Source organism: Oncorhynchus kisutch, linkage group LG12 (genome assembly GCF_002021735.2).
Source record: "Oncorhynchus kisutch isolate 150728-3 linkage group LG12, Okis_V2, whole genome shotgun sequence".
In the NCBI taxonomy this organism is placed as follows: Eukaryota; Metazoa; Chordata; class Actinopteri; order Salmoniformes; family Salmonidae; genus Oncorhynchus; species Oncorhynchus kisutch.
The window spans coordinates 39,766,010-39,773,872 of record NC_034185.2 but is presented as its reverse complement, the minus strand read 5'-3'; the positions used below and the strand labels follow the sequence as shown (position 1 = coordinate 39,773,872).

The window sequence follows — 7,863 nt, the reverse complement described above, 5'->3', positions numbered from 1 at the left end:
GAGAGACAAAGCCCTGGCTCCTTCAGTAGGCTCCAGGGAGCTGTGCAGCTCTCTTCCAGCCAAGGTTAGAGAGCCCCAGACGGGAGTATGATACTCCTCCCCTCTGGCCGCCCATTAGGAGCATCCAGCCTGTGAGCTCTCTCACACACACACACACACACACACACACACACACACACACACACACACACACACACACACACACACACACACACACACACACACACACACACACACACACACACACACACACACACACACACACACAACTGAGCAACAAGTCTTCAGGGCTCCAGATGACCACTGTTTTGACAGCCAAGGAGAAGAGATTGTCATTGAATAGACTAGTGATACCTGTGTGGTTATGAGCTTTGGGGGGGGGGGGGGGGATACTGGACACACACACACATGTCTCACAGCAAGGTCGATTGTCATCACAATGGATTAATGTCTGAGGAGCTGCAGGGAAAAGACAACGGAGCTGGCTACACTTACCGCTCTGTCAGAGCAAGTCCGGAAGAGAGAGAGAAAAGGGAAAAGAGAGCGAGAAAGAGGGAGGAATGCACAGCACAGGACATGGGTGACTAACTAAACCCACTCAAACAGTAAGCCTCCGTTTTACATGACGATAATACACGTGAGTAAATTCATAATGTTTATACATACTAAACTGTTTCTCTCCTGTCCTCCATGTATTTCTCATTCAATCTAGGAACGAGAACCTTGGCTGATCTTTACAATAATCAGTGAGAGCAAGGGAATGCGAAGCCAGGTAGGGAACAGAGGAGCCACACAGTATTCTCAGCCCAGGTGTGATGTCTAACTTCTCTATAGCTAACTAAAGGAGCTATAGGAGTTCCCTCTCCCTTGGTCAGTTGTTTAAGAAAAGTATTCTCTCTTCTCCTCTCTTAGGGCCAGGAGGAACCTTCTCTGTTCTCCTGTCTCTTCTCCACTTCCCTAAAAGCAACCAAGGGCCATTTGTCAAGGGGGAAATGATTCAGGAGGAAGTGGGAATTGAGGAGATGAGGTCTGGAGAGTCTGGAGATTCTCACGCTTCAGGTAGAAACTTCTACCTATTCTGATTGGCACAGTTGACGTTGGGTTTTGAGAACTTTAGCTCTGAATATAAATGGGGAAGCTTAAGACAGCCAAAAAAGAGGAATCTAATATCTTTAAGTATCTTTAAGTGAATCAGGCGATACAAATTGTGACAATGCACATATTATCATCAGACAGAATGAAAGGGAGTGAGTGAGATTGAAACAGAGAATGAAAAAGAGAGTAAGACAGAGTGAGTGAAAGTAAGATGAAGAGAAAGAAAGTGTTAAAGAGAGAGAGAAGTTGAAGAGAGTCAGAGAGAGAGACCAGTTATATGGACTTCAGACTCCCACAGGCATAGAATCACAAACAGACTCACAGACAGAGACTGAAAGAGACTCACAGGCAGATACTCACTGGCTGTACTCACAGGCAGAGACTCACAGGAAGAGACTCACAGACACACAGAGACTGAAAGAGACTCACAGGCAAGAGACTCAGACACACAGACAGACTCACAGACAGAGCCTGAATCCCCCCCCTGGAACCTCATGGCTACTACACCTATCACATGCTGCCCAATTAACAGTCCACAAACAGAACCAAACTAACCAGAAAGACACATAGATTAGACATGCTTTGACAATTAGTCCTATATCTGGAGCTACATCTATTCAGAATCTAGACTTAGTCACCCCACCCCATCAAAAGAATACCATATCTTCATATTTCCCAAATTAAAAGAAGTACAGCCAACACTCAATTCCATCTGGAATGAATGACCCCTATAAGAATGGTTCTATCTGACCTACAAAGTCCCCAACCTCTACCTGCTTATCCCTCCCTCATCTGTCTTTAGTGCAACAACTCCTGCTGACCTCTGACCTCTGCTGGCCTCTGACCTCTGTGTTCCCATCTCCATTAGAGGGCTTTAATACATGGATGGTGCTTCTGCTGCTCTGGCCTTCCTGGGGCTTAGGCTACTGTGCATTTTGAATATTATGTGTGGAGAGAGATGGTGCTTTGCATTCAGACTTATTGCACTGCCATACATTGTGTTTGGACACAATGATTGGGGGAGCGGGGGATTGGGGTGGGAGAGAAGGAGACAAGTAACACACACACACACTTAAAAGTATATACATCTGTCATTTTTGTTTCTCGGGCGACGCATATGTTAACTATGTGCCCCCTGTCGTCTGGTGTTCGAGTACAGTATCGTGTGCAGTGTCGCAAATAAACATGCACACAGACACCCACAACCACCTAAAGGCATTAAGTTGCAAGGTGGTCCGGTGGAGTCTTGCGCATAACAGCAGTGTGTTTAGTCAGCCTTTAAACAATATGCCAGGCCACAGGAGAGGTCAGTCACACCAGCGTAATGCATGCTGGCGCAACAACACCCTCCAAAGGACACTATGGGAACTACATCCAGCTTGTCCACAAATGTATATTTTCTTCTGTCATTTTAAGCCTTTCAAAATATGTAAAAACAATGGATGACAGTAGTCGTCTTTCATCAATAGTCACAAAAAAATGTTGGTCTTCTGTGCATCTGTTACTAAGTTTAATTCTGCGATAAGTGTGGGTTCAAATCTTGATCATGTTATAAAGACATCAATGAAAGACAACTCTCAAGGCACTCATAGCAAAACTACATCTCTTAGTGTGTGTAGATTGCCTTTTAACAGGCTAATAATAACTAAACATCTTTTAAATTAGCATGCCCTTGCAAAGCTTGACATTCAGATTAATTTGCCAGTGGCACATCAGGCCAGTGCCAACTGAAAGCTACTGGCCCGAATGAAAAGAATACTGGTCTAGGAAAACCTATATCCAATAATGACCTACCCTCTATACACAAATAACTACATTTTAACTTGACAATATCATATTTACATTGGAGGGATAAAATAAAACAAAACAATCCATCTCAAAAAGGGTGTTATTGTTTCGAACAGTCAAGTTACAGCTGTAAGGCCCTTTAAAATCTGTTTTATCTTTGGGTAAATTCAGTTTTCAGAAATACATTCTTTCCAATTTCCTCGTTTTCCTCGTATTTCAGGTTTTCACTCTCTGTAGAAAAACAACCATGCTTAAACCATGCCAGGAGACCACATTTGAGGCCTGGGAACAATAAAATAAAAAACATTTGGAGGGTGCAGTTATCCTTTAATTTAATTTCACCTAGCAAGAGACCAAGCTACATGTGATGGCAGAGTTTGCAAAACAAATGTCCCGCAATTGATACAAATCATCATCATATAATTTTGCCAGGTAGGCCTATAATTGGGAAGGCTTTTTGGGAAAGCCTTAAGAAATGTTCATAGAAATTGATGATTGATTTGAATTGATGATTGAATTGCACCTCGCAAAGATTCAACCAAGACTTCGGACCAAACTTTTTCAATACCTGGTCTACATGTAACAGTATAACTTTAGACCATCCCCTCGCCCATACCCAGGCACAAACCAGGGACCCTCTGCACACATCAACAACAGTCACCCATGAAGCATCGTTACTCATCGCTCCACAAAAGCCCCTCTGCAAGGGGAACCACTACTTCAAGGTCTCAGAGCAAGTGAAGTCACCGATTGAAACGCTATTTAGCTAGCTATTTCACATCCGTTACATACGTACCCATTGTTGCATACCCTTTGCTGTTTCAATCAATCTTGATAAACTAAAACAATTAATTATGAACCAAAAACAAACATGACCAGCAAAAAAAAACATTTCACTGGCACCTTAGCGACCAATTCAATATTGGTGTCACACTGCCAAGTCAAAGGGTTGCTAATGCGCTGACCCTCTCTCTCTCTCTCTCTCTCTCTCTCCACTCAGCTCACCTCTAGAACACCCCTCTTTTCCTTACTTCTTCCTCTCTTCCCTTTTAACAGAGGTTTTCCAGCAGTGCACGGCCCCAGTGATTACTCCTGTTTAGCTGCTAACGGCTAGTGCTATCGTTAGGACTAATGGTGTCATTAGCTAGCAGGGGCTATTAGCCTGAGCCTAGGCTAGGCAGACTGATGCACTACACTAGCCCGGGCTGGTGATGGCCATTTAGAACAATAATTACACACAGAGACACAGGGAGACAAACAGCCACTCAGCTAATTAGACAAGTGGCTGTAATGAGGTGCAGAGAGATAATGGGACTGGAAACGGAAAAGGTGAGAAATATTTTCTAGCCTGGGTCGGTGTAAAACAAAGAGGGAATTCCCAAACTATTGGTATCGGTTCGAACTGAGAGACGGAAGTATGAGTGGTATGTCCTATCTCTTTGAACACATCTAGTAGAACTACCATAGAGTCTAAGCTTTGAACGATGGTAAGCGCTGGTTGAAGATATCCCTCTAGTGGTGTGGGGGCTGTGCTTTGGCAAAGTGGGTGGGGTTATATCCTTCCTATTTGGCCCTGTCCGGGGGTATCATCGGATGGGGCCACAGTGTCTCCTGGCCCCTCCTGTCTCAGCCTCCAGTATTTATGCTGCTGTAGTTTATGTGTCGGGGGGCTAGGGTCAGTTTGTTATATCTGGACTACTTCTCCTGTCTTATCCGGTGTCCTGTGTGAATTTAAGTATGCTCTCTCTAATTCTCTCTTTCTCTCTTTCTTTCTCTTTCTTGGAGGACCTGAGCCCTAGGACCATGCCTCAGGACTACCTGGCATGATGACTCCTTGCTGTCCTCAGTCCACCTTGCCGTGCTGCTGCTCCAGTTTCAACTGTTCTGCCTGCTGCTACGGAACCCTGACCTGTTCACCGGACGTGCTACCTGTCCCAGACCTGCTGTTTTCAACTCTCTAGAGACAGCAGGAGCGGTAGAGATACTCTTAATGATCGGCTATGAAAAGCCAACTGACATTTACTCCTGAGGTGCTGACTTGCTGCACCCTCGACAACTACTGTGATTATTATTATTTGACCATGCTGGTCATTTATGAACATTTGAACATCTTGGCCATATTCTGTTATAATCTCCAACCGGCACAGCAGAAGAGGACTGGCCACCCCCTTGTCCCTCTCTAGGTTTCTTCCTAGGTTTTGGTCTTTCTATGGAGTTTTTCCTAGCCACCGTGCTTCTACACCTGCATTGCTTGCTGTTTGGGGTTTTAGGCTGGGTTTCTGTACAGCACTTTGAGATATCAGATGATGTACGAAGGGCTATATAAATACATTTGATTTGGTGTCAAGTAGTGACCCAATCAGTTCTTTAAAATCGATTTTCAGCTATTCTGAGCTGCCCTTCATAATGTTATTGAATACCACATGAACTATGATATACTCAATTTTCTGATGCTGGTTTAAAATGTTTGGGAGCAGCTTATTGATGTCCTGTACTCTTGCTCCTGGCTAGCACAAAGTTTTTGACGTTCCTCACTGTTGAACTGACCAATACAACGGCCGGAGAAGGGAATTGAGAAAAAAATGACAGCAGGCAAGATTTACTAAATGAACTGGTTTCATTCAAATGCAAACGCTATGTAAATGGCTTTGCTTCTGAGTGTGCGCGCCTGTCACAAACGTGTGTATAGGTGGCAGGGAAGTCAGGCGCAGGAGAATAAACTCTGTAAATGGAGTAATTTAATAAAACAAAACATAACTCCAAAACCATAAATACAAATGAAACAAATTGGTTACGAGGACCGGTCGCGCACCAAATACAAACAACACGAAACTGAAACAAGAAACAATCTCTGACAAAGACATGATGGGAAACAGAGGGTTAAATACACAACAGGTAATGAATGGGATAAAACCAGGTGTGTAGGAAGACAAGACAAAACCAATGGAAAATGGAAAATGGATCAATGATGGCTAGAAGACTGGTGACGTCGACCGCCGAGCACCACCCGATCAAGGACAGGCATCGACTTCGGTAGAAGTCGTGACAGTACACCCCCTTTGATGCACGGCTCCAGCAGCGCGCCAAAACCGGTGCAGGGCTATCCGGACGGAGACGGTGGAAATCCCGTAGCATAGAAGGGTCCAACACGTCCTCCTCTGGAACCCAGCATCTCTCCTCCGGACGGTACTCCTCCCAGTCCACGAGGTACTGAAGGCCCCTCGCCCGACGTCTCGAATCCAGGATGGATCGAACGGAGTACGCCGGGACCCTCCCAACAGAACACAGAGGGTGTTCTTTAATGGAAGCCTGTCTAACATAATCCTGGTAGAATCAGGAATTCCCCAGGGCAGCTGTCCAGCCCTTTACTTTTTTCAATCTTTACTAATGACATGCCACTGCCATTAAGTAAAGCCAGTGTGTCTATGTATACGGATGACTGAAATGATTGCAACACTTAACAAAGAGCTGCAGTTAGTTTCAGAGTGGGTGGTAAGGAATAAGTTAGTCCTAAATATTTCAGAAACTAAAAGCATTGCATTGGGACAAATCATTCAATAAACCCTAAACCTCAACTAAATATTGTAATGAATAATGTGGAAATTGAGCAAGGTGAGGTGACTAAACTGCTTGGAGTAACCCTGGGTTGTAAACGGTCATGGTCAAAACATATGGATACAACAGTAGTTAAGATGGGGAGAAGTCTGTCCATAATAAAGCACCGTTCTGTCTTCTTATCAGCACTGTCAACAAGAATAACAATTATAGCACATTCCTCGGTGCGGTGGGTAATGATGGTGGTGCTGCACAGTGCAATTTCTCTCACTCACTGCTTGAAACAACCTAGAATGAGAACGAAACAGTCAGTGGGGGCAGGGGAAGTGACTCCTGTTCCAGCAGCGGAGGCCTTTTCTAAATAAAATTCCCTCAACGAATCTAGAAGTCTTGCGCTTGTATTACACCTCTGGGGGGAGGTGGGCATTTCCCCCCTGTCCACCCCAGCCTCCTGCACCCTTGTCATTGCATCTTTCGCAAGTAATACAATTGTGGGGAGAATCTTCTCATGTGAGTGACTGCTATTAGTCCTTTCTCTCTCTTTCACGCATGCACGCACACACACACGCACACACACACACACACACACACGCACACACACACACACACACACACACACACACACACACACACACACACACACACACACACACACACACACACACACACACACACACACACACACACACACACACACACACACATACCCTTTGAGTGGAAAATAAGGAGGCCCAGGTGTTAGCACAGCTAATGAAGCGCTGCGCCACCGGGTATTCAGAATAATGACCTGTGACATAAACCAATCTCTATCAAACATCTGTTTACAACAAGGGCAGGGAGGAAATGGGAGGGAGCGACAGGGAGGGAGGGAGAGATTGTAGGGTAGGTGTGAGTGGGTATACATAGAAAAGGAGAGGAGACAAGGAGAGAATACATAGGAAATATGAGGTTAGTGACAGAGAAAAAAGGAAGGAGTGAGTAGTGCACCCTCAGCATACTGTAGCAGCAGAAACCGTGTCCTCTGAGAAGATGAACTTCCTCAATGCCCATTTGGGGGCACGGAGTGAGGAATGATGGTACGCTTGCTCCTCCCACACTCACTGCCTTTCCTCAGAATCTCGTTTGAGGAGGCAGCGAGGGAAAAGGCCAGGGTTGAGGGGAAAAGTTAGAGAGGAGATGAGTGATGTTGTAGGGATGAGGGACAAAAGTTGAAAGGACATCGATGAAGTAGAAACATTGCATTGAGGTTGTGCAAACATTTTCCTGCCATCCTGACTCCCTGTCTGTATTCAGCGAGACACATACATGTTTATGAGCTATTCTCGACTTCAGCAGGGGTGTGTGCGTGTGTATATGAGAGAGAAACCATGTTTGTGTGTGTGTGTGTCGCCTGTGTCTGTGCCGTGATGTTCGTTGGCATCTGGC

General features: G+C 45.0%; 1 long non-coding RNA gene across 1 annotated transcript; it reads left to right on the top strand.

Annotated features, from left to right (window-relative positions):
- The first annotated feature begins 399 nt into the window (after nt 1-399).
- On the top strand, nt 400-3,522 carry LOC116376529 (uncharacterized). Its single transcript, XR_004211950.1, has 3 exons — nt 400-605; nt 713-772; nt 913-3,522. It is a non-coding gene; the product is annotated as an uncharacterized LOC116376529 (long non-coding RNA).
- The last annotated feature ends 4,341 nt before the right edge of the window (nt 3,523-7,863 follow it).